Source organism: Pelodiscus sinensis, chromosome 19, assembly GCF_052426305.1.
Source record: "Pelodiscus sinensis isolate ZL-2025 chromosome 19, ASM5242630v1, whole genome shotgun sequence".
NCBI classification, from domain to species: domain Eukaryota; kingdom Metazoa; phylum Chordata; order Testudines; family Trionychidae; genus Pelodiscus; species Pelodiscus sinensis.
In genome coordinates this window covers 32000184-32026733 of record NC_143070.1, presented here as the reverse complement: position 1 = coordinate 32026733, position 26550 = coordinate 32000184, and the positions used below count along the sequence as shown (strand labels likewise).

Below are 26550 nucleotides of genomic sequence, written 5' to 3'. Positions count from 1 at the left end.
TCTAGACTGGTCCGATCCTCTGGAATAAAGCCCTATTCCGGAGGATCTCTTATTCATGGAACTTCTTCTTCTCAGCTTGGGAAAGGGACGACTAAGGTGCGATGGGACAGAGTTTTATGTAATGATGACAGGGGTGCAGAAAGCAAGGGGTGCAGAAACTGGTAAGTAACCAAATTAAAAGTGAATCAAAAGGGAGCATTTTTGTGCCCAGTGGAACTCCTTGCCAGAAGATGTTGTGAAGGTGAAATCTACAAGAAGGTCCAAAACAGAACTGAATAATTTAATGCAGGAAAGGTCAATCAATGGCATTTAACCAGAATGGACAGGGCAGGTGTCCCTAGCTGGTGTATTCTAGAAGCTGGGAATGGGCGACAGGAGGCATCACTTAACAATTGTCTGTTCTGAGGATTCCCACTGGGCAATGAAATCGGCTGCTGTTGTGAGACAGGATCCTGGGCTAGTTGGGCAACTGGCATGGCCCAGTCTGGCTGCTTTGATGTTCTGTTTGGTTTCTGTTCTTGTCCCCTCTGGGCAAGGGAAAATGGACCCATGTCCTGAAGGGGAGAGAAAGTGGCCTGTGAAAGGCTAGTGCAGGTAAGGAAAGACCCCATGTGCAGGTGTCCCTGATGGTCTAGTGGCTAGGATTCAGCACTTTCACTGCTGAGGCCTGGGTTCAATTCCCAGTCAGAGAAACCAGCCTCACTTTTCACTTGACATCTGCCTACTCATTCATCTTACCTCATTGTTACAGCAGCTGTGACCCAAGAGGTTCACTCAGGGCCCCTTTCCCACCTCTCCCTCACTGCCAAGACAGCACCTGCCATTTTCACAAGCCCTTCAGAAGGGGCAGAGCTGGGTGACTCAAACTGCCCCTCCCCTCTCCCATGTGGGCAGCCCTGCAGGAAGCTCTGTGGCACACACAGCACTAGCCCAGCGCAGTGTCAGGTCGGCACAAGATCCATTGGTTCAGTTTGGTTGTTGAAGGAGACAACCCAGAACTGGCTCCAGCCCCCACTCAGTAACCTGGGGAAATGACCCACCAGGCCTGGGCCCCTCGGAGAGGCAACGATTCCCCACTGGCCAGGGCAGAGCCTCCCTCTGACACAGTCATGGAGCCTCCTCCCCCTGGGCCTGCCTCCCCCTTCACTCAGCTCTCACTGCTCGGTGCTGCCAGGGAGGGGCCTCACCGTGAGAGCCGCCTGGGCAGGTTCCTGCCACAGAGACATGTCCCAGAGCAGGACGGATGCTCAGACCGACACTGAGTGTTGCTCAGCGCTGGGGTGAGACAGGGAAGGAAAAAAGGGTCTAACGGTGCCAGCAGCCTTTCAGAACAGCCCCTGGCCCCACCAGCACATCCCATCTCTTCCCTCTGCCCTTGCTGGACTCTGCTGGGCACTGTCTGGACTCAGTCCTCCCCGGTGCCAGCCTAAGGGCTCTGGAGAAGACATGGCAGCTCCATGGGCAGACTCCTGAGCCCCTGGCAGGGCAGGGCTCATTAAGCAGTTGGGGGGGGGGGCTGGGTTGCTGCACAGGTTAGGGTTGGCCTGGGCAATGACTTTTGATGGGGAACCACTCCCAGGGCTGCACTTTTCCATGCTATTAATGGAGGAGGAGGGGGTCTGGGATACAGGTTGGTGCAGACAGGAGCTTGGGGCAGAGGACTGGGGTGCAGGAACAGTTGCAGGAAGTTGGGTTGTGATCTGGGGCAGAGGACTGGGGTGCAGGATCTGGGAGGTGTGAGGGTTCAGGATGGGGGCAGAGGGTTTGGTTTACATGGGGTACCAGTGGGTTGAGGGAAGGGAGTGACTGGGGTGCCAGAGGCAGGCTCTGGCTGGGAGACTTACCTGGCTCACTCCCGGCCAGCAGCCCAGCACATTTCTCAGGCAGCTACTTCCCTGCCCCCACACAGGCTCTCAACCTCCGTTAGCCAATAAGCTGAGGGGCTGCAAAAGTCCTTTGTGATGTCACTGCCACACCCACCCCTGCCCTCCAGGGCTAATGTCCTGCCCCAGGCAGCCCCTTTGCATGGCTGAGCTGCTCCCAGGGGTGAAAGTGACACATTTCTTACAGGGACTGTTCTATTGGGCGCCACCCCTTGGGCAGGGGAAGGCTCAAGGCAGGAAGTTGGGGGAGGGGTTGGGATAGGACAGTATCTGTAAGAAATTAAAGTGTGGAGTGGAGTGTGGGAGGCTCAAGGTAGGTACTTGGGGAGCTTGTCAGTGGGGGGTGGGGCTCAGGGCAGGGGTGAGGATGTGGGAGGATATGGGAATCAGGGCACAGAATTAGAGATGTGGGGGTGCTTGGGTCTGGGATTGTGTGTGTGTTGAGGGGATCAATGGGTCCAGATTCCCAGCTCCCTCTGCTCTGGGCTCCCTGAGGCCCTTTAACACACAAGAGCTTTCTCTGCAGTGCGCTGAGGAGAGGAACCCCTGAGCCAGTGATGCCGCTTTGCCCAGGTTGGCAGGGACAGAAGGCAGGCCAGGTGCCCAGTAACACCAGACAGATGTGCACATCTGCATATGAGCAGCAGCTGTTGTGGGACTCTAGAAATCTCCCCCTAGATCTAATTCCCCACGTGCCAGGCACCAGTCAAAGCCAGGGCTCCAGGGTCTCAAGCAGAACACTGCTAGGGGCGGATACGTGTCTATTTGAGGCAGGTTCCTCACTCCCACGTCCCAGACACGTACTGTGGCACAAAGACCAATGGTCCCTGCACAAAGTGTGTCCCAGAGATAAGCGTTAGCCCAGGGAACAAGCATCTCCCTGCAGAAGAGCCAACAAGCCCAGGAGACACTCAGCTCAGGATCCCCAGGCGCACTGACACAGACTCCCTGGCACAGGAGAATCCCAAGCCTCAGTTCTGCTGGCCAGAGTTTTCTCCTCTTCTGTTTCTTGTCAGCTCCCTGCAAAACACCTCGCAACGTTAGATGAGGGTGAGTGGGGATAAACCCAGATATGCTGCAGAGCGGCTGTTAGATGGGGAAAGAGAGGTGCTCCCGCCGCCTCCCCGAGCAACTCACACATGTAAGAAAACTGCCATTGGAGGTATCTGCACGGGTGTCAGGATGGCTGAGTGGTCTAAGGCGCCAGACTCAATGACCTGTCTTTTCCTTACTTGGGTGTTCTGGTCTCCAAATGGAGGCGTGGGTTCAAATGCCACGTCAACTGTTTTATGTCTAGAGAGGTGACCTCATTTCCCCATTTCTCCTGACATTGTAGGAGCCCTTGCTCCTCCCACATGCTCATGAAAGCATTTCTTTTAGGCTGCATCTACACAGCAGCGTTCCTTGGGCATAACGGCCATTATACTGCAATAACAATGGGAGCGTCTACACAGCAATTCCATTATTCCGACGTCTGTAACGCACCATCCAGACCAGTGGTCTGAGGAGCCAGGATGTCTCCAGGCTGCAGACAGCCAAGCCCACAGGCAAAGACAAAGCAAAGTGCCAGCCACTTCCTGCTCAGCCCAGCGGGGTCTCTGTGTGGCCCCCAGACCTTTTGTTTGTCATTCCCCAGGTGCAGGGGCCCAGATTCAGCAACACTCACAGGCCCCACAGGAGGAGGCTGGTTTCCTGCTTCACCCCACGGCCCAGCAATGAGCCCACAAACTCCCCCTGTGCTCAGGGAGCCAGGTTTGCCGTGTGAATTGTGTGGGGACAGGTAACATCAGGCCTGGGCACTGGGATTATTTACCAGTTTCCCTGGGGGCCCTGCTGTTTTCACAGCACAAATATCTTTCCCATCACCCCTTAGTCGTCCCTTTCCCAAGCTGAGAAGAAGAAGTTCCATGAACTCCTGGGAGCTGCTGTTCCAAAGAAGAGGCATTTCCCGTGGAAAAGATGGCCAAGCCCAATCCCCTACACAGAGCCCCAGAAAATACCAATGGACACTGGGCACTTGTAAAGCTCCCTCTCGGGCAGCGCTACGGAATGGATCCGGCTGGCCATCGGGCTGACTAACCCATCAACAGATGAGTCCCAGTGAGACTTCTCAGCCCAAGTGCAGAGACTGTGGAGTCTCCCGCTCCCAGCCCAGGAGCAGAGGGGCAGCGCCCTGAGGAGGCGGGTCCCGAGGCAGCGGAGACCTTTGAAGGGAACGGAGACGTAAGGTAAGAAGGAAGGAGAACAAGTCACCTCTTCCCAGGTGAGATGTGGTGGGAAACTACCAGATCCGGTGCAAGCTGAGCTCCAAGGGCTGGTTCCTGCCTGGTGGCTCCTTGCAGGGCCTGGCTTGAGAAGCGCCAAGGAGCCGTGTGTGGTCAGGAGAGAGGGTGCAGAAGGAACGTGGCTGAAGGAGCAGGGTGGGGCAGTAGGAACAAGGGAGGGTGTCAAAGGAAGCGGGGGGGGGGGGTGCTGGGTGGTAAGAAAGCCAGGAGAACGAGGTGGCTGGGGACTGGGCATGAGGCGGGACATTATGTAGTTTTGTGTCCCCGTGTGGCAAAAGTGTGCATCAGCCACACTGCCCCAAAGGTGAACAGCCACAGTAGTGGCACTTGCAGGGTTGGTCCTGGACTGTGTGGCCGCAATGACCTGGTCCAAGGCAAGGCATCTCTGAGAAGTCTCAGCCCCAGTCCTGCCTCCTCCCATCTCAGCCTAACCTGTTTCACTGTCTCCCACATGCTCCTGAAAGCCAGCACACAGGCTGCCCAGCCCTGCACCAGGGGCAGACCCTGGAACTGCCTTGTGGGCACCCACAATAAGAGAAGACCCTGTGTTTCTATCTTGCTTTGAACCAGGGACCTTTTGCATGTTAGGCAAATGTAATAACCACTACACCACAGAAACACCCTTAGCAGGGATTTCTGCCACTGCACTTAAACTTGGGCAAATATTCGGTTGCTAACCCTTTGTCCAACAGAGATTGCTGCGGGGCAAAGGAATTCTCTGTTGTCAGTTTTGTGCCCTCAGGAAGGGACCAAACTGAAGGAGGCCGGGCCCCCGCCTGGGGACTCCAACCTAAACCCTGAGAGGCTGCTGTGCCTGGCACTGGCAAGGCAGGGCTCTGACTGCAATTGCTGGGACAGGTGAGCCAGCGCCAAGTACCCTTGTGATTCCCTGGGGGTGTCAGTGCCCAGAGACCCTGCAAGTGCAACCTCTGCAGCTCCTGCAGCCGTGGAGAGTGACTCTCGTCCCCCCTCCCTTGGGATGGGCAATGGCAGCAGGTGGAGGAGCTGGGAGAGACGTCCCAGAGAGCAGCCCCATGACTAAGCTGGCCAAGCAGCTGCTGGGCATCGGGGAGGTGAGGGAGGCAGCCCCCAGTGGTGCCTGGCCAATGTGTCTGCTATTCCCACCAGCCCTCCCTACATAGCTGGAGTTGGCCATGTCCCCACAGCAGGAAGCTGAAGGAGACAAACAGCAGAAGTGCAGGATGGTGGTGGGGGGCCACTTTCACACCACAGGTCACACCCATTGTATTAGCTTTTGGTCCCATGCTGTAAGCGGCAGCACTCAGGACTCTGAATCCTTCAATCTGAGTTCAAATCTCAGTGGGACCTGCTGGGGCTCAGCTGGTTGTTACAAGGTTCAGGTGCTTTGGCTTCCATGCACTGAGGTTCAGCAAAGAGAGTTTTGTTCCTCTTGCTGGGTGTCTGAGGCCACTGGAGCTCCATCTCCAGACAGAGCAGGCGTGTGGGAGGGGTCTGATGCCATCACAGCTGCAGGGCAGGTCACCCACCTGGCCCCTGAGCTCAGAGGAGGCTCTTGAGCAAGAAGGAGTATCTACACTGTCCCTTCTTGCGCAAGAAAAACCCTCTTGCGCAATGCCGTTCTTCCTGAAAAATAATAGGTGTAACGGCATTGCACTAGAGGGCTTTTCTTGTGCAAGAACGGGCAGTGTAGACGCTCCTTCTTGTGCAAAAGCTTCTTTTGAAAAAAATGGTGGCATGCAAATGAGGCTCGGCGATATTCCACGCTTAGCCTCATTTGCATATTACTCGCGCAAGAAGCCACGAGTGTAGACAGCCTGGGAGTCAAAGGTGTTGTCTGGGTCCATAGAATAGAACAGGCTTAGCAGTAAGACTGCAGAGGGCACCCTGGCTTAGCTGTCTTATAAACAGAAGATATTGGGTTCAATTCCCAGTGGTGCCTTGCTGTGCCCTTTACTCATATTTTCCTATGTGCTTCTGAGACACAGAAGAGGCCTCCCCTGGCCACCCATAAAACTGCTGGTTCAGGAAAAGGCTGATTGGGGAGGCTTGTTAGGGAGAAGGAAACCACAAGCCTGGAGCGGGTGCAGAGGTGACTGGCACTGGCTGGGCAGGGCTCTGACTCCCACTGTAAGTCCCTGGGTACCACACACTGGCCAGTGAGTCCTGCTCCATGGTTGTCCCAGTGCTCTGGGTGCGAGAGACGCGCCTGTAACTCCCTGCTGGAAGTGTGGGCTCTGCCCTGCCTGGTGGGGGAGGGGACAAGCACAGGCCGGTTATCAGGGGCTCTGACACTCCAGCATCGGGGTCGTCCAGCCTGTCAGATGGATTCAGACCAGGCCGATCGGAGCCTCTCGTGCTCGCCAAGGGGGATTCTGCACTTGCTGCCTTGGGAGCCAGGGTCACATTGCAGAGCTCCCCCAGGGATGTCCCACAGCGCCGCCAGGCCAGCCCCAGCCACTCTCCCTGCCCTCGGCAACGTGACTGCGTTTTATCCTTCCCCTTCAGTGACAACTGCCCATTCCCCACCAGCCCCAGATCCTGTGGGACCCGCTCCCTTCCCTATGAGCAGTGAGTGCCAGTGTGGCTCCCTGCTGAGGCTGTGGCTGTGGGAACAAGCCCCTGGCTTTGGGAGGGAGACTAAATGTCCAGGTGTTGAGTTTCACCCATGGCTAGTGTGGGGTGACCCACACTTTGGGGGCAGCTGGAGGTGCCTCCTGAGAGCTGTTTTTCAGAGGGGTGTGATCAGCCCTTCCTGTGTTTCTGGCTCCTTCCAAGGGCTTGAATCTGGCACCTAAAATTGAGGAATGTGCATTCGGAAGAGGGAATTTCTGTCTCTTTGTTATCCTTAGCATGCCCCAGGAGCCAACGACTGTAGCGAGGGAGGCAGCTGCAGCACAATTCCAGGCCTGGGGCACATTGAACAATTGTTTGAAATATTTTTAAAACAAAAAATATGAAAAACTTTAGGCTCCACCTACACTGCAGGCTTCTTGCCCAAGAACTGTTTTGGGCAAGAGTTCTTGTGCAAGAGCACATCCACACGGCCATGTGCTCTCACCCAAAAGGGCAGAATAGCTCAGTGGTTTGAGCATTAGTTTAGTTTGCTAAACCCAGAGTTATGAGTTCAATCATTGAGGTAACCATTTAGCAATCTGGGGCAAATCTGTCAAGGATGGCTCTTGGAGTTTCCATGAGCACAGAGACAGAACTAGCTGACCTCTCAAGGCTCTTCCCAGCTCTATGAGGTGCTATACATCCTTACAAAGAACATGCATGGACAGTATCTTGTGCAAGAAAGCTCTTTTGGCTATTTTAGCCATAGGGGTTTCTGGCACAAGAAATCCCTCTTGCCTGTGCACACTGCCTTCTTGTGCAAGAGGGCTTATTCGTTATGGGGAGAGGAATAACTCTTGCACAAGAAGCCATCTTTTCCAATGGTTTACTGCACATTTTCTTGTGCAAGAATGCACATGCAGGGTAAACACTCCGCTAGTTTTTGCACAAGAACGGCTATTCTTGTGCAAAAAGCTTGCAGTGTAGACATAGACGTGCAGTGTGAAAAACCTCACAACAAGCTCACCCCAGCAGCTCCCACTAAGATTTGAACTCAGCTTGTAGGATTCAAAGTCCTGACCTACATGGTACTGTGTGTGCGGGTACCTGAGACACTCAGTTTTCCAGCTGGCCTCTGCACTCCTGGCTTCCGTCCTGCTGCTTCATCCCTCTGGCTACGACTACACGGCACATTTATTTTGGAATAAGCTGGTCTCAAATAGTAATTCCAAAATAGCTTATTTCGAAATAGCGCGTCTACACTGCAGGGAAACCTCAGAATAGTCTGAGGCAGGCTCCCCAGTGTGGACGAGCTACCTCGATTTAGAGCCCTTTCAGGCTGGAGCCAGGGGAAGCAGGAGGCAAGAAGAGCCCCAGTCTGCAAAGCCTCTTGTGCAAAAACGGACCCCAATTAATTATGCAAGGAAAATCCCTGGGCTGCAATGCTTAGTTACACACAATAAGAATAATCCACCAGCTCAGATGTGATTTCTAAACCCCCGAACAAGGAAAATAATAAAACCTGATGGACTAGGTAGTCCCCATGGGCTTTGCCCGCACCATGCTCAGGGCCTGGTGATTTTCTGTCCATTTGCCAGACCAAATCACTAGCCCCACTGCTCTGGAGTCTCTGCCTCTCATGGGCCTTCTCATCCTCAGGCTCCGCTTTGTCTCCAGACAGACCCTGCTCTGCTACAGCAACATGCTTCCCTTCATTCTGACTTTGTACACCTGGGCTTTTAGCACTCAGAGCTGCACCTAACACCAGCATTGGCTAGTGAGGGGTCTGAACAGCTTCTGTAGAGAGAGAGAGAGAGAGAACCACTGTGGAGCATCCTTGCCAACTGTCTCAGAAATTCTTTGTCAGTGAGAGGAAACTGTCACCCCAGGTGGGACAGTGCCAGAGACAGAAATTCACCTTCTAAATGTTCCTTCTTCAACTTTTAGCTCCTGATTTAGTCCCTTTGAAGAAGCCAGATACACAGGAAGGGCTGATCACACCCTTCTGAAAATCAGCTTTCCATGGGTATCGGTAGCTGGCTCCAAGTCATGGGCCTTGACGTCTCGTCTCCCTCCCGAAACCAGGGAAGTGTCTCCCACCGTTGCAGCCTCCTGAGGCTCTATGGCTCTGTCTGTACAGCAGGGACAGCAACACTCACAGTCCCACAGGAGGGCCCCTGGCCTAGTAATGTGGCCCCCTGAGCAGCCTCTGATGTTCCCTGCTTGAGCCCCAGAACCAGCCCTGAGTGACAGTGGAAGGGGGAAGCAGCTCACACATGCCAAGGGGCTGGCCAGGGGCAGGACGTGAGCCTGCAAAGCAGCAGTGACATCACAAGGGCCTTGTGCAGCACCTCAGCTCATTGGCTGGGAGGCAGTGACCTCACAGAGTGTCCATGGCAACAGCCAGGTGGGACAGGCTGCAGGGCTGGGGCATCTCAGAGACCCCCATGGCCTGGCTGCCTGGAATCTCCTTTGTGAGGTTTCCCCTTGAGGGCAGAAGGGATTGAGGGTCCCAGCTGGGAGTGTCTCTGTGGAGATTTCCCCTTTCCCCAGGCTGCAGTGGGAGGGGCTGGGGCAGGCAGGGATACAGGAGGGGCTGGCACTGAACTTCTCAGAGAAGCAAGAGGAAGGGCTGCAAACACCCAATGAGGATGGGATTTGAACCCATGCGTGCAGAGCACAATGGATTAGCAGTCCATCGCCTTAACCACTCGGCCACCTCATCTGAGCTGTTAGGGTTTGTTTCAAATCACCTGAAGTCAGCTCTTCAGGGAACCGGCTGCCGGGGCCCCCAGGGGAAGGTCTGTGGGGAGTTTCCAAGGCAACAACAACTACAAAGTTTCATAATCTACACTCATGTGACTGTGATTTATTCCTCCACTAGCAAGTGTCTCTGAAGGGATGAGAAATGCAGGGCCCAGGTGCAGGGAGCCGGGTCACATTCTCCTGCCTGAGTCTCAGTCCTGGCTGAAGCCTGGCTACAGAGAGAAGAGGCCAATGCAAACAGCCCCATGGCAGCGAGGGAGTCAGTACATGGGTGGGTGAAGCAGGGAGCTGGGGGCAGAGTTCAGCTCTAACTCACTAGGGGTGAGTCCCATAGTTCAAAATAATCAATGCGCCTCTTTTGAAATAGCTTATTTTGTAATTTGGGGCTGGCTACACAGCACTTACTTCGAAATAAATCGCTATTCCAAAACGTCCCTCCCTCCTCCTGCCATGCAGGGATGTCGGAATAGCGAGCCCGTTATGGTTTGAAACAAGGGGCTTGCTCTTAAGACACGTCAGTGTGATATGAGCACCACGTCCTAAACCTCCGAGCTAGCCGGCCCCCGGGTGTCAGTCTCACAAGTGGCCCTTTCAGAACGGAGGCTTGGGCAGTGGCAGTGATGTTGTGGGCTCTGGAACAAGGTAGGGGAGGTAGCTGAAGCTTTTGTAGGCAGGGGAATTAGCTCAAGAGGCAGAGCGCTTGCTTAGCATGTGAGAGGCAGTGGGATCCATGGCCACATTCTCCAACTGTATTTCAGTTCTTAGCCCTTATTTTCCATGGTGGGGGCTCAGTGGCCCCCCTCCCTCTTCCTATCTGCTCTTCCAAATTAGACAGACCTGGTTCCCCTTTCTTTTCCCCCAGCAATTGCCGTGCTGCAAAGCAGAGAGTGGAGATAACAAACTCAGCAGTCCCTCAAGCTTTGTGGTACAATGGAAAGCCTGTTGGGCATTTATGCTGTAGTGGCTAGTGTGAACCCAACTAGACAGTCAAAGATTGTGGGTTCAAGTCCCACCAGTGTTACTTTAGCTGCTTTCTCATTTCCAGGCAATCCTTAATGCTGAAATTGGGGTGGGCTTCAGTCCAGGTAGTTCCCAGCAGACCCCAGTGAGGGTGGAGGGAAGGGCTGGTTCTTGGGTTGTTGGCTGAGGGTTGATCTGAAAGGCTGCAGGTACCATGTCCTGCCCGGGAAGGCAAGACTGGCCTTTCCACAGCGCCCCTCCCCCAGAGCCAAGGTTCCCTCTAAGCCAGGCCTGGGCAATACAGGCCAGCGGGCTGTATCTAGCCCATCAAGACACTCCCTGCTTGCCCCACCCCCGCAAGCTGCTGAGAACAGGGACTGCTGGGCAGTTAGTGTCCCTGTTCCCAGCACAATCCCATTGGCTGGTTTCTGGCCATAGGAAGCGTCATCCCCCCTCCACTCAGGGTCTTATTCATCGACCCAGATGGCCCCTGCAGCCTGTGTGGGGACAAGGCAGACAGGCTGCCTGAGAAATGTGCTGGGCTGCTGGCCGGGAGTGAGCCAGGTAAGTCTCCCAGCCAGAGCCTGACTGACACCCCAGCCCCTCCCTTCCCTCAACCCCCGGGTACCGCACGTAAACCAAACCCTCTCCCCCCACCTGAAGCCACACCCCTCCCAGATCCTGCACCCCAATCCTCTGCCCCAAGTCACAACCCAACACTCTGCAACCATTCCTGCACCCCAGTCCTCTGCCCCAGGCTCCTGTCTGCACCCAGCCTCCATCCCAGACCCCCACCTCCTCTGATAATAGCATGGAAAAGTGCAGGCTTGGGAGTGGTTCCCCATCAAAAGTCATTGCCCACCCCTGCCTAAACTGTGCAGCAGCCCAGCCTCAAAGCTGCTTACTGATCCCTTCCCAGCCAGGGGCTCTGGACTCTGCCCCTGGAGCTGCCCTGTCTTCTCCAGAGCCCTTAGGTTGGCACCGAGGAGGCCTGAGTCCAGGCAGTGTCCAGTGGAGCCCAGCAGAGGCAGAGGGAAGGGCTGGTACTTGGGGGTGGGGCCGGGGGCTGTTCTGAAAGGCTGCAGGTGCCGTTAGACCCTTTTGTCCTTCCCTGTCTCACCCCAGCGCTGAGCAACACTCAGTGTCGGTCTGAGCATCCGTCCTGCTCTGGGGCGTGTCTCTGTGGCAGGAACCTGACCAGGCGGCTCTCGCAGTGAGGCCCCTCCCTGGCAGCACCGAGCAGTGAGAGCTGAGTGAAGGGGGAGGCAGGACCAGGGGGAGAAGGCTCCATGATTGTGTCAGAGGGAGGCTCTGCCCTGGCCAGTGGGGAATCGTTGCCTCTCCAAGGGGCCCAGGCCTGGTGGGTCATTTCCCCAGGTTACTGAGTGGGGGCTGGAGCCAGTTCTGGGTTGTCTCCTTCAAAAACCAAACTGAACCAATGGATCTTGTGCCGACCTGACTGTGCGTTGGGCTAGTGCTGTGTGTGCCACAGAGCTTCCTGCAGGGCTGCCCACATGGGAGAGGGGAGGGGCGATTTGAGTCACCAGCTCTGCCCTTCTGAAAATGGCAAGTGCTGTCTTAGCAGTGAGGGAGAGGTGGGAAGGAGCCTGAAGTAACCTCTTGGGTCTCAGCTGCTGTAACATGTGGTAATGAGGTGAGAAAAATGACAAGGCAGTGGCCATGTGAAATTTCAGTCTGGTTTCCCTGACTGGGAATTGAACTCAGACCACAGCACTGAAAATGCTGTATTCTAACCACTAGACCATCAGGGACACCTGAAACACACTTTTTTGCTCACCTACACCAGCCTTTCGCAGGCCATTTTCTGTCCACTTCAGGATTGCGGACCCATTCTCCTTTGCCCAGAGGGGACAAGAACAGCCAAACAGAACATCAAAGCAGCCAGACTGGGCCATGCCAGTTGTTCAACTAGCCCAGGATCCTGTCTCAGGACAGCAGCCAATTTCATTGTCCGGAGGGAATCCTCAGGACAGACAGTTATTAAGTGATCCCTGCAGTCGCTCATTCCCAGCTACTGGAATACACCAGCTAGGGACACCTGCCCTGTCCATCCTGGTTAAATGCCATTCATTGACCTTTCCTGCATTAAATTATCCAGTTCTTTTTTGGACCTTCTTGTAGATTTCACCTTCACAACATCCTCTGGCAAGGAGTTCCACTGGGCACAAAAATGCTTCTTTTGGTCTATTTTCAACTTGGTTACTTACCAGTTTCATTCTGTCAGCCTGGTTCTTGAGTAGGAGAAAAAATAATTTATTTGCTTTCTGCACTCCTGTCGTCATCGCGTAAACCTCTGTCCCGTCGCCCCTTGCTTGTCCCTTTCCCAAGCTGAGAAGAAGTTCCATGAAGGCTGGTGTCCAGCAGCTCCCTACCCCAGTGTGGCTGGCTTTTGGGGACAGCAAGTAGGAAATGGTGAGGAGGGGGAGGGGGCTACTGGAGCCACTTAGCCCCCTGGCTAGCTCTGCCAGTAAAAAGGAAAACAGGGATTTCTCCCAAAACTGGAGAATGTGGGTATCAATCCCACTGCCTCTCACATGCGAAGCGAGTGCTCTACCACTTGAGCTAATTCCCCTGCTGTACAAAGTGTGTCCTTCTTGGAGGCTCTTCCTTCTCCACAGGGACGTCTGCCTTCTAGGTCAGTTAGTCCTGGGAAATGAGAATTCTCCAAAAAGGCCACAAGGGCAACACTAAGGAAGGAGACTCCCTGCAGCAAAGCCATAGGGGAGCTCTGAGATGGCCCCTGTCCTGCAGCCTGTCCCACCTGGCCATTGTCATGGACTCTCTGTGAGGTCACCGCCTCCCAAACTCCATTAGCTAATAAGATGCGGTGCTGCAAAAGCCCCTTGTGATGTCACTGACACAGTCAATCCTTAGGCTGACACTGGGGTGGGCTTGAGTCCAGACAGTTCCCAGCAGACCCCAGTGAGAGTGGAGGGAAGGGCTGGTCCTTGGGGTTGGGGCTGGGGGTTGTTCTGAAAGGCTGCAGGTGCCGTTAGACTCTTTTGTCCCTTCTTGTCTTCTGTCTTCTACTAGTAGTGCTGAGCAACACTCAGGCTGTGTCTACACTCTGTGTCTACACTGCACTGCTCTTCTGGAAAAACCTGCGCAAATTTCAAAACCCAGTTTCAGTTTGTGTAGCTTTTTCTTCTGCTTTTTTTTGGAAGAGGCTTTTCCAACATTTGGCCTGTGGACACTGGGCAAGTCACACAAGGGAGGCAGCAGGAAGAGCCAGCCCAATGCACCAGCCTCCCAGGGTAGGGAAGGCCAAGCCACAAGCCTCCAGCAGCTGCCTGGCCTGATTCATCTCCCCTTCCCAGACTGGCACCAAGAGGCATTCTCAGCTAACATCACCACCCTCTGTCACGTGGGAGTTGGGCTCATCCCAGGAATAGGCTGCTCAGCAGCAGCTGCACTTACCTGGTCACCCAGGGGAAGCAGCAGTAACAGAAGGCCTTGTGTTTCTGCCTGGCTTTGAACCAGGAAACTTTCACATGTTAAGCAAATGTGATAAACACTACACCACAGAAACACACTTGGGTGCTTGTGGAACTTGGATGACTGTTTTGTTACTAGCTTTTTCTAAAAGGGGACTGCACCTTGTGAACACTCCACCTCTTGTTCTCAGGGAAGCCACTAACCTGAGTTGTCAGCTCCTCATTTCCTCACCAGCCCCTTGAGATTTGGAGCTCAAAGCTGGAGCTGCTGTGGAAGGAGGTGAAGCTACAGAAGCTGACAGGGGACAATCAGCGGGCGGAGGGTTATTTTTTCTCCTTCCTGGGCTGATGTGGCTAGAACTGAGGAGAAGAAAATCCTCTTCCCTTCTCCTCAGAAGATGGAAATTGCAGTTGGTTCTCTCTCTGCTTCTACTAAAGCTGGACCCCAGGACTAGACTTTTCTTTCTAAAACCCTGGTGAAAGCAGAGAGTGAATTGCTTGTAGACTGAGACTTAAAGAAAGTCATTGCCCAGCATAAGGCTTGAAGCTATGACTCTGAGATTAAGAGCCTTATGTTGTTCTGCTAACTGAGCTAGCCGGGCTATAACAAGTATTTTCATACCCCATCACAGAGTAGCAGGAGCCAAGTGTTCTCAACTGCCTGACTTGGCTCTTGCCTCCAGTGGGGGATTCTGATCTGTGGGGAGGTTTGAGCTCAAATCCCCCTCCTGACACACCCACTTCTTTCCCCACAAGGAGCGGCCCCATTTCCATCTCTCCAGGGACAGGAGAAGGGGCCAGTTTCAGGATTTCTTGCGCAAGAACCTCCCCATGTAGACCTAGCCCTGCAGTCAGAGTTTGAAGGCTGTACCAAGTGGCCAGGAATGACATCCCTTGTTTCAGTATTTTTCTTCTATACAATTATCAAGCTATATTTAGCTAAGCTGTTTGTGAATAACTGGCGGGTACCACAGTAGCCCACATCCGCACAAGCGCAAACGACCTCACTAGTGGTGCACATTATGAAACTCACTCCACCCATGGATGGAAAATCTCAGAGGGAACACGGCCTCCCTGCCCATCTTCTTCCCTGCATTGGCAGCCACAGTCCCGTTCAGCCACTGGGACACCCCGGGAAGAGAGGCAGGAATGGGGCCAAGTGCAAGGCAGGCTGAGGGGGGCAGGCAAAGCTCATCTTGCCTTGCAGGTCCACTGGCAGCAGCATCTCTCTTGTATTCCGCTGAGAGAAAAATATGCCTGAGAGAAACATGGGCCTCAGAAAGCTTGCAGCAGTTGCCAAAGTAGCTCAGGTGGGAGAGCGTTAGACTGAAGATCTAAAGGTCCCTGGTTCAATCCCGGGCTTTGGCAGAAGCCTTAGTCAATGCGGCTTAGTCTCTTTTGGCATCTCTCCATCTCTGGCAGGCCAGTATCTGCAGTCAGAGTTCAAAGGCTGTATCAAGAGGCTGGGAATGACATAATAAAGTTGATGATATTTCAGGGTTAGAAGTGGGAGAGGGGATTTCATGTCACCTCAGAGATTGTTGACACAGTAGAACAGGGCTCTTGGCTTCAGCTGCTCCCAGCCTTGCGTCTCTGTTTTTAATTCCATTTTAGTTTCATTCCCAGAAATGAACATTAACAGAGCCTGCCTCCGACTAAATCTGAGGCTTCCCCATACTGAGGACACGCTATTTCTATTTTCTTAGACTGGAAGTTATTATGCTGATTTAAGCAATTTCAAAATAGTTTCCAAGTATACACATGCCCTTATAGTCCTGGTCTTCACAACATCCTCTGGCAAGGAGTTCCACATGTTGACTGTGCATTGTGTGAAGAAATTGTTCCTTCTGTTTGTTTTAAACCTGCTAATATCATGGCGCATCCCGGCTGTGTCTACACTGGGCCACTTATTCCGGAAAATCAGCCGCTTTTCCGGAATAAGCTGTGAGCTGTCTACACTGGCCCTTGAATTTCTGGAAAAGCAACGACTCTCTACTGTACAAAATCAGCCACTATTCCGGAAAAGCTACGCTGCTCCCGCTCGGGCATAAGTCCTGATTCCGGAACACTGTTCCGGAAAAGGGCCAGTGTAGACAGCCCAGTAGTCTTTTCCGGAAAAAATCCCCGATCGCGAAAATGACGATCGGAGCTCTTTTCCGGAAAAGCGCATCTACATTGGCCACAGATGCTTTTCTGGAAAAAGGGCTTTTCCAGAAAAGCAGCCTGCCAATGTAGACGCTCTTTTTCCGGAAATACTTATAACGAAATCTATTCTGTTTTAAGCATTTCCGGAAAAGGGTGCCAGTGTAGACACAGCCCCTTAGTTCTTCTATTATGGGAACAAGAAAAATACCTTTGCTTATTTACAGTCTCAAAACAGCCATGATTTATAGACCTCTATTTTATTTCCACTCTGTCTCCATCTTTCTAAGATGAAAAGTCCCAATCTCTCTTCATGTGGCAGCTGATCCAAACCTTTCATCATTTTTGTTGTGCTTGTCTGAAGTTTCCAATGCCAAGGTATGGGTTTGGGGGGGGGGGGGGGTAAGGCAACCACATTTCCAGTCAGTGCTCGAGTTGTGGGCACAGCATGGATTTACAGAGATGTAATATGATAGTCACTGTCTTATTGTCAAGGCCTTTAAAAATAATTTCTAACATCCCATTTGTGGCTCTACATGGAGTGGATGTTTTCAGAGATCTCTCCAGCTGTGACTTGTTGTAGGCAGATTTGTTTCCATTTAGTATGTGTGTTACTAATTGTTTATACTAATTATATGGGTTAATTGCCAGACTCAGAGCTCACAGCAATTTTTCATGAAAAGGTGTTTTCCCCTCCCCATCATGGTGCTGGAAAAAGAGTTAGTAACAGAATAGTTAGCCAAGTTTAAGCACTTTTGTGGCTTTCTGTGGTGTAGTGGGTATGATGTTTGCCTCACATGCAAAAGGTCCTTGGTTCACAGCCAGGCAGAAACAGAGTGTCTGCTTTCATTGCAGCTCCCCTTGGTGACCAGGAAAGCGCAGCTCCTGCTGCCCAACCTGTGCCTGGGAGGCTAGGTATGGGGTCAGCCCTTCCTGCTGGCCCAAGGAGGAAGCAAGACAGGAATGGAAGCCAAGCTGAGGGAGGCAGACCAGAAGCTCTGGGATTCAGGGGTTGAGGAGAGTCCCCTGCCTGCTGCCCTTTATTCTGCCAAATCCTGTGGGGTGGGGCTGGCTGTGAGGAGGCAGAGTCCTGTGCCTCCTCAGGGCATCCCAGGGATGCTCCTTGCCGCCCAGGAGAAGAAGGGGGCTCTGGGTGGAAGGAAACAAGCAAAGCTGGTCCCAGTGGGCATGAGCTGGTGCTCCAGCTGAGGGAGTGGTGGTTGGTGCAGGTCCCATGGGGTAAGGAACAGCCCTTAGGCCTGGGGAGTCCTGCAAGCTGAGCTCAAATCTCAGTGGGACCTGCTACTGTTTGGCTGCAGAACCCTTCCACTTCCACTGCTTTGTCTTCCTTCCCCTTAGGTTCATGAGACTGTTTCTTACCCCTCACGCTGGGTGTCTGCTGCTCAGTGGGTGGCTGGGATGTGCTGGGACCCTGGGCTTGCAGGATGCTGAGGTTTCATGTTTCTTGCTGCTGCCCCTGATGCCCTCTTGTTTGGTCCCAGCAGGTGCCAGGCTCTGCCTCTTGCCCCCGTGGTGCTCAAGGGAATGCGCATCAGGCCAGGCTGACTGGCCAAGGAACAGCAGGAGCCCTGTCCCAGGAGGGGAAGGAGGGGCCAGTGTGTGTGAGGGCGTCGCCCAGACAGGCAGCCCCAGGCTGGGAGGACAGAGCTGCCCCACATCTCTAGCGCTCCTGAGGCCCAGGGGGTCCCAGCACAGACACAAGAGCAGCAGCCTTGGCCAATGGTCCCAGGTTTGCAGGGACCGTCCCTGGCTCCCCGCTCAGACTGGCCAGGGGGGCACGTTGGTGCTAACAACATGCTCAAGTGGCGCCATGTTCCAGCCAGGCCGACAGGGAGCGTTTCTTGTGGTGCCACCTGATGCCCATGAATGTGGCCGTTGCACCCGCCCCTCCTGCTTTTCCCCTGGCCCCCGTGGGGTTGACAGGAAAGACACCCAGAGCCAGGCCAGATCCAGGGGAAAGCAGGAGGCAGAGAAACACCCAGGGCCCAGACGTGCTGTAAAATTAGCCCCCTTGTGCTCTGGGAGCCAGGTTTGCTGTGTCAATTCTGAGAGGCAGGTGAAGTCAGGCCTGGGCACTGGGATTATTTACCAGTTTCCCTGGCCCCAGGGCACTACTGCACTTGTGGCTGTGATGGCTGAGTGGTTAAGGTGTTGGACTAGAAATCCAATAGGGTTTCCCTGCGCAGGTTCAAATCCTGCTCACAGCGAGGCCTGTGTTTTGGCCACACCCCTAACCTGGGCAACAAGCTGCACAACCCCTGAGCCACTTTCCCCATCCACAGTCAATCCCTTTCTGTGCCTTCCAAGAGAGATAAGGGACATGGTGCCTCATTATGGGTCCCTGAGCTCTCAGGCAAACTCTCGGCTCCTGCAGCCTCTGCCCCTTGCCCAGCACCCCATGGCTCAGCCCTACCCCTGGGGGCTGCCCTGCTCCAGTGTGTGATAGGAGTTGAGTGAGAGGATGGAGCGTCTGAGCCTGCCCCCAAAGGTCCATCTATTAAGGGCAGAAATGCTGGGGATATGATGTGGGTCACCCCCCTCCAGGCGCACAGCCTCCCCCCCCCCCCACCCTGTGTTGGGAGCAAAGGTCTAGCGAAGTATCGTGTGTGTGTGTGTGGGGGGGGTGTCTTGTTCCTTGCTCTTGCTCTGCCTCTGCCCCAGGCCTTGGCCAAAGAATTAGTAACAGAATTATTGTCCAAGTTTATGTACAGAAAAAAAGTGGTTTAAGCATGTTTCTGTGGGGTAGTGGTTATTGTGTTTAGTTAATATGCAGAAGGCCTTTGGTTCAAAGCCAGGCAGAAGGCAGCTACACTCTTATTGCAGCTTCCCTTAATGCCCAGCTAAGCTCCTGCTGCTTGGCCTGTGCTTGGGATAAGCCCAACTCCCAGGCTGAGTAGCCAAGGAACAGCAGGAGCCCTGTCCCAGGAGGGGAGGGGCCAGTGTGTGTGAGGGCGTTGCCCAGACAGGCAGCCCCAGGCTGGGAGGACAGAGCTGCCCCACATCTCTAGCGCTCCTGAGGCCCAGGGGGTCCCAGCACAGACACAAGAGCAGCAGCCTTGGCCAATGGCCCCAGGTTTGCAGGGACCGTCCCTGGCTCCCCGCTCAGACTGGCCAGGGGGGCACGTTGGTGCCAACAAATTGCTCATGTGGCGCCATGTTCCAGCCAGGCCGTCAGGGAGCGTTTCTTTTGGTGCCACCAGATGCCCACAAATGTGGCCCTGGTACCCACCCCCCTGCTTTTCCCCTGGCCCCCGTGGGGCTGGCAGGAAAGAGGCCCAGGGCCAGGCAGGAACCAGGGGAAAGCAGGAGGCAGGAAGAGCCTCAGACTGGAGCCCAGATCCCCTTTCCTCCTCTGGGCACCTTGAGCACGGGGGGGCTGGTGCTGACAGCTCCAAGGGAAGGCTCAGAAGCCACAGAGCAACCGAGGCAGGGCAAGAGGGGGGCAGGCCAGGCCTACGTATGGATGCAGAGCCCTCTGGCTGCCAAACGCTGAGCGAAGGCCCCACTCACCAGATAGCGGGCGGCTGCTGACGCTCTGAGACCAGTGTGAGAAGGGGGCAGGAAAGCAGGTCCAGGCCCCCTCACCACTGCTCACACAGACCCAGCCTGCTGGGAGGAGGCTCTGACCACCTCCTTCCCTCCCCTCTCTCTCAGCCATGTCATCCTTTAGAGCATGGAGACTGAGCATTTGTGTAGAAGCACTTTAAAAATTTGCCACTACTTATTTGTCTGCCCTTCCCTGATGCATTGGATTCCTTTATATGCAGTTGCTTGTCTACTCTGGCCCATGGTTTGTCCTCTCCCCTCCTCTCTTTTTGACTACAGCTTAGAGAATCTCTATCAATGGATTCTCCTCTAAGAGAAGTCTCCATCCGATTTATGTGCATCTCCGCACCAATCGGCTTTCCCTCATCTCTTTCTTTAAAAACTGCTCTACGGCCTTTTTAATGTTTAGTGCCAGAAGTCTGGTTCCACCCTGGTTTAGGTGGAGCCCATCCTTCCTGTATAGGCTCCTCCTCTCCCAAAAGTGTCCCCAGTTCCTAGTAAATCCAAACCCCTCTTCCCTACACCATCGTCTCATCCCCACATTGAGACTCTGAAGCTCTGCCTCCCTACCTGGCCCTACGCGTGGAGTATATATATACGTATATATACATATCCAATAACAAACTCCTATAACTCCCAAAATCATGAAAACGACAAATCTTGTACCAAACAATTCAGTCGTGGGGATTATAAAATCCTCTTTCCTTCGTGATCTTAAGTTATATCGTGGAGACTCTGTTTCTGTAGAATGTGTAACTGATTGTGCTGCAATTGGAGGTGCAGTAGCTGAGAACGGATGTAGATCCGCTGGGGGAGGTTCCTTTTTGCAGTGCGATGCGTGTAACCAGCTCTGGAGTCCTTCACATTTTACAGCAGTGTGAGTTGGACTTGGTAAGACCCTTTCCAATGAGGTTGGAGGGCATTTTTCCGTTGGTGTGCCTTGATGTAGACCCAGTCTTCAGGCTCTAAAGGATGACATGGCTCCGATGCAGGTTCAAGAAGGGCTTCCTTGGCCTGAGTGTGAATAGACCCTACACATTTCATTAAGGCTTTACAGTAATTTAACATAACATATTATATGTAGATCAAATTGATGCGGTGCTCTAGGCAGGGTGTGTAATAATCTCATAGGTCTACCGGTTAAAATTTTGTGGGGAGATAACCCATGTTTACTATTCCCTATACCCCAATATACATTAAGGCCAAAGGTAATGCATCTGGCCAATTACGGTCAGAGTCCTCACAGATTTTAGCTAATTTGGTCTTTAGGGCAGAGTTTTTTCTTTCTACCGCTCCACTGGACTGTGGATGTTACGCACAGTGTCAGTGCTGTTGGATTCCTAGAGCAGCACATACCTTTTGAACTATTTGTCCTGTGAAATGAGTTCCCCAGTTACTGTCTAAAGAAAGAGACACTCCGAACCGAGGGATTAATTCTCTGAGGAGTTTCTTGGCAACCATAGTAGCATCAGCATGTTTATAAGGATAAGATTCTACCCATCCCGAAAACATATTAATGATTACAAGAATGTACTTATATCCACAAGATTTAGGCATTTGTAAATTCACAAAGGGTCCCCCAGAGTGGGGGGGAAGGGCGGGGGGGTGTTGCAATTTGAGTTTTTAGCCTTTGTCCAATGTTATGAGCTAAACAGATAGAGCAAGTACTGCAGTACTGTGCCGCCACAGCAGGAAAATGCGGGGCGAACCAATCCTGTTTCACTGCTGCAGTCATCCCCCCTTTGCTCATGTGGGCCACCGAGTGGGGCACACGAGCAAGGTAGAGCAGGACCGCTTGAGACACAACCAGACGGCCGGAGCGAGTCGGGGTGCAACAAGAAGCCCCGCCACAGCCAGTCTGCTTTTTCAGTCTCAGATGCCTTACCTTGTAGCCCAGTCAGTTCTCTGAGGGCTGGGCTACAGAAGGGCAGACAAGAACATGTTTAGGAGCTTGAGGGCCAGAAAGGGCCGCATTCTTTGATGATTGATCAGCAAAGGCATTTTTATAGGTAACTTCATCAGAAGGGGCCAAGTGTACTTGACAATAGACAAGGAGGAGGGTAAAGGAAAACACAAAGTACATTTACATAACAGCTATTGTAAATGGGGAAACCAGCAAAGGTAGGAAGCCACATTGCTTTCACAACTGTCTACAATTATGGACAATGCCAAAGGCATATCGAGAGTAAGTATAAATATTGGCAGACAGTCCTTTAACTAAAATATAAGTGCAAGTTAGTGCAGTCAAGAGAACAAGGGAATCTTATCTACAAGCTTTAAGGTTAGGAAAGGCGAGCAAAAGATCATTTAATCTAATGAATTGAGTCTGATTCCAGGTGAGTGCTAGCAGTTTCAGTTTCAGCTTCTGTGGCAGTTGGGACTGAGAGCCTGCCATTGTTCCCTTGATTGCCTCTGATTAGCCTCAGGCTCAGCCTTCCCCTGTGTGACTCAGAAGGGGGCAGGCCTGACCTAGGCAAGCAGGCTTTAAAAAGCCAGAGCAGTGCGACCAGGGGACTGCAGACAGGGGAGTTGAAGAGGGAGAGCAAAGCGACCCCACCGCCGAAGAGGCTACCCGGTGAGAGTACAAGCTGTGGTGTGAGTGTGTGTGTGTGCCTGACTGTTTGAATTTTACAGTTTGAAGTGTGAATTGAGTCTGATTCCAGGTGAGTGCTAGCAGTTTCAGTTTCAGCTTCTGTGGCAGTTGGGACTGAGAGCCTGCCATTGTTCCCTTGATTGCCTCTGATTAACAAAGGATGAATATAGGCAAGCAACACGGGAATGCAGGGGCAAGATTAGAAAGGCAAAGGCACAAAATGAGATCAAATTAGCTACAGGCATACAGGGAAACAAGAAGACCTTTTATAAATACATTAAAAGCAAGAGGAAGACCAAGGACAGGGTAGGCCCACTGCTTAGTGAGGAGGGAGAAGCAGTAACAGGAAACTTGGAAATGGCGGAGATGCTCAATGACTTCTTTGTTTCGGTCTTCACCGAGAAGTCTGGAGGTGTGCCTAACGTAGTGAATACAAGCAGAGAGAGGGTAAGTTTAGAAGATAGGATACACAAAGAACAAGTTAAAAATCACTTAGGAAAGTTAGATGTCAGCAAGTCACCAGGTCCTGATGAAATGCATCCCAGGATACTCAAGGAGCTGATAGAGGAGGTATCTGAGCCTTTAGCTATGATCTTTGAAAAATCATGGCAGACAGGGGAGATTCCAGAAGACTGGAAAAGGGCAAATATTGTGCCCATCTATAAAAAGGGGAATAAGAACAACCCAGGAAACTATAGACCGGTCAGTTTAACGTCTGTCCCAGGGAAGATAATGGAGCAGGTAATTAAGGAAATCATATGCAAACACTTGGAAGGTAATAAAGTGATAGGGAATAGCCAGCATGGGTTTGTGAAGAACAAGTCATGCCAAACTAATCTGATAGCTTTCTTTGATAAGATAACGAGCCTTGTGGATAAGGGAGAAGCGGTGGATGTCATATACCTAGACTTTAGTAAGGCATTTGATACGGTCTCACATGATATTCTTATTGATAAACTAGGCAAATATAACTTAGATAGGGCCACGATAAGGTGGGTGCATAATTGGCTGGATAACCGTAGTCAGAGAGTGGTTGTTAACGGTTCTAAATCCTGCTGGAAAGGGATAACAAGTGGAGTTCCTCAAGGGTATGTTTTGGGACCCATACTGTTCAATATCTTCATCAATGATGTAGATATTGGGATAGAGAGTACGCTTATTAAGTTTGCAGATGATACCAAACTGGGTGGGGTTGCGACTTCTTTGGAGGATAGGGACATAATTCAGAATGACCTTAGCAAGTTAGAGAAATGGTCGGAGGTAAACAGGATGAGGTTTAATAAAGAGAAATGCAAAGTGCTCCACTTAGGAAGGAACAATCAGTTCCATACATACAAGATGGGAAGCGACTGTCTAGGAAGGAGCATGGCGGAAAGGGATCTAGGGGTCATAGTGGACCACAAGTTGAATATGAGTCAACAGTGTGATGCTGTTGCAAAAAAAGCAAATATGATTCTAGGTTGTATCAACAGGTGTGTTGTAAGCAAAACTCGTGAAGTCATTCTGCCGCTCTACTCTGCACTAGTTAGGCCTCAGCTGGAGTACTGTGTCCAGTTCTGGGCGCCACATTTCAAGAAAGATGTGGAGAAATTGGAAAGGGTACAGAGAAGAGCGACAAGAATGATTAAAGGTTTAGAGAACATGACCTATGAAGCCAGGCTTCATGAACTGGGCTTGTTTAGTTTGGAAAAAAGAAGATTAAGGGGGGACATGATAGCGGTTTTCAAATATCTAAAAGGGTGTCACAAGGAGGAAGGAGAAAATTTGTTGCTCTTGGTTTCTGAGGACAGGACAAGGAGTAATGGGCTTAAAGTGCAGCAGGGGAGGTTTAGATTGGACATTAGGAAAAAATTCCTAACTGTCAGGGTGGTCAAATATTGGAATAAATTGCCAAGGGAGGTGGTGGAATCTCCCTCTCTGGAGATATTTAAGAACAGGTTAGATAGACATCTGTCAGGGATGGTGTAGACGGAGCTTGATCCTGCCTCGAGGGCGGAGGGCTGGACTCGATGACCTCTCGAGGTCCCTTCCAGTCCTATGATTCTATGATTCTATGACTTTTTTGAGGCCTTTTAAGGTGTCCGGCACCAACCAATATCAGGAAAGTGGCCATTATTGCAATGGTGGGGTTACTAGTTTCTCACTTGCCCGTGTTGTGTTACTTACAGATTCTTTGTCATCTCTGGCTAAACCACTTTTATAATTAGTGTGCAAGTTGCAAAATATAAATATTTCTTTAGTATGGCAATTTAAGCAAAGCAAACCCAGTGGAAGGGGATTGCTACCCCACTTTCAAGCCTCCTTTTCACAGTGCAAATTTTGCTTTTTTCCTTCAGCTCCGTAAGAGTAGCAAGAGCAGTGGAGACATTGTTAACATTCTTTTAGCTTAAACAATTTTTACAGTATTATTTTTTACTAAATTTTGATTGGGCCCAATTATTAATTTTGTTTTGTTTAAAGTTACACTTTTGCTTTACTTAAAATATTTTTTATTTAAAAACAATATTCTGTGCACATTTGCAAAACATATTAAAACACAAACCACCACAAAAACATTGTCATGACAGAGAACCATGGTGGTTGCTTTTTTTTTTAACCTGGTACCAGTGCTTTTTGACGTTTTGAAAGACAAAGAAAATATTTGTACCCCCATGGGGGTGGCACATTATATTTTAGAATACTTTACAGAGGTCTTTGCTAATTTTGATTAGCCTGCTGATACTCAATGGTATGCTTCTGTTTTGCACACCAGTTTTAGAGGGTTTGAGTGGATTACTTTATTGTTCAATTATTAAGTTAAAGGTGGCATGTTTTAGTTTCTCTCTTGTACTGCTGATTAGGGTTCTTAACATGTGAAGCTTCAAATTATTGTGATGAGAGAATTTACTGCTAGAAACTTTTTTAAAACAAGGTGTTTGCTAGTTACTATTCCAGCAATCAAATTTTTTTTTTCTGGAAAAGAATCATATGCAATGTTACAAGCTTACTTATGGGGGACAGCGGGCCCCACATTCTTCTGATCTAAACAGGCAGTTTGTTATTCATACAACCTTGGATCTGAAAGCAAGCCAAAAGTGTATGATTTGTTTTCTTACAGAGCAAATTTAACCTTTAAGGGTGCAGCTTTTACAATACATTTACAATGTATACATTCCATTCTGTTATGCAGTTAACCAGTTAAGTGTTAATAGAATTTCTTATCTCTATTTTTTAGTAGATTTAACAAAGTGTCTGTAGCCAAATGCTTAAATTTGATTGTTTTAAAAGATTTCAATTGACTTTTTAATTTTTTGGGGGAGTCCTTTCGACTCCTTACCCGGGATTTATTTAAGCACTTGGACGTTTTATTATACCACTGCAGATCAGATTTCAAGGAACAGCCCATTTTTCTTGATTTGTTTTAAATGTAATTTAAGATTTTTTTTATTTTTGTTTTTTGTTTTTTTGCAAGTCTTTTAGACTCCTAATTTGAAATTCAGTTTTCCTTTTAGACACCACCTCATACCAATTGAAAAAGGCATCCCATTGAACCTGGGGTATCTTAGATCCTCTGGATTCCAAGGCACCCTTCAAGTGCACTATTTTACCTGTGTTAAAAGTACCTTTCACCAGAAACTGTCTAGATTAATCATTTTATGTGTACACATCCCACTGATCCAGAAACTTGCAAGTTTTAGGAGAGCAATGCACATACATATAGTATGCTGGAGTCGGGGGAATGGGAATCTCCTTTGACTGTCCAGTACCTATTCCCTCATCTACACAGGGAAACACAGGTACACTAGTGGGGAAGTCTGCACTGTCCAGGCATCATCCTGCGATTTCTGTCTCCGAGGTGATCCTGACCCCCCAGTAACAGGATGTAGCTAGAGACAGGGAGGGGTAAATGGGGTTAGTCACCACTGAGACCTCATACCATCTGAGACTTTAACTGCTAGAGCTGGTTGCTCCTTTGCAGCGGGCAGCCAGGGTGGCTGACAGATGCCCCAGGAGTCTATCCTAGGGAGGTGACAAGACTCAATGCTCATTTCTCGGAATCAGGCATTCAGTCACATACAGTCACACACTCAACAAACGCATGATTTAACAATCGGACTTATATACCAGACTCTCCCTCCAGAATGTTCTTATTTCCAAAGTCCTGACAGAACTGTGGTGTTTTTTTTTAAGCAGGCACACTAGTTTTGAACTGAGCTGAGTTTAAAGGTTCGGATCCAGCAATTCCACCAAGCACCTGAAGCCAACTGGAAGCCCTCTACTGATTCTCAAAGTAGGGATTTAAAAGGCTCCTCACCTTGTTTGTGGTGCCTGGAGTTAGGTAGGGAGTGGCCCATGGTTTTTCCAGAGCGAAAAGCAGGATGTGT

At 51.3% G+C, this 26550-nt stretch overlaps 4 non-coding genes across 4 annotated transcripts; 3 read left to right on the top strand and 1 right to left on the bottom strand.

Moving 5' to 3' along the window:
- The first annotated feature begins 620 nt into the window (after positions 1 to 620).
- Positions 621 to 692, top strand: TRNAE-UUC (transfer RNA glutamic acid (anticodon UUC)). The gene has a single exon. It is a non-coding gene; the product is annotated as a tRNA-Glu (tRNA).
- An 8654-nt stretch (positions 693 to 9346) lies between these two features.
- TRNAS-GCU (transfer RNA serine (anticodon GCU)) lies at positions 9347 to 9428 on the bottom strand. Its single transcript has one exon. It is a non-coding gene; the product is annotated as a tRNA-Ser (tRNA).
- A 5751-nt stretch (positions 9429 to 15179) lies between these two features.
- On the top strand, positions 15180 to 15252 carry TRNAF-GAA (transfer RNA phenylalanine (anticodon GAA)). Its single transcript has one exon. It is a non-coding gene; the product is annotated as a tRNA-Phe (tRNA).
- A 2920-nt stretch (positions 15253 to 18172) lies between these two features.
- TRNAS-AGA (transfer RNA serine (anticodon AGA)) lies at positions 18173 to 18254 on the top strand. The gene has a single exon. It is a non-coding gene; the product is annotated as a tRNA-Ser (tRNA).
- Positions 18255 to 26550: the final 8296 nt, after the last annotated feature.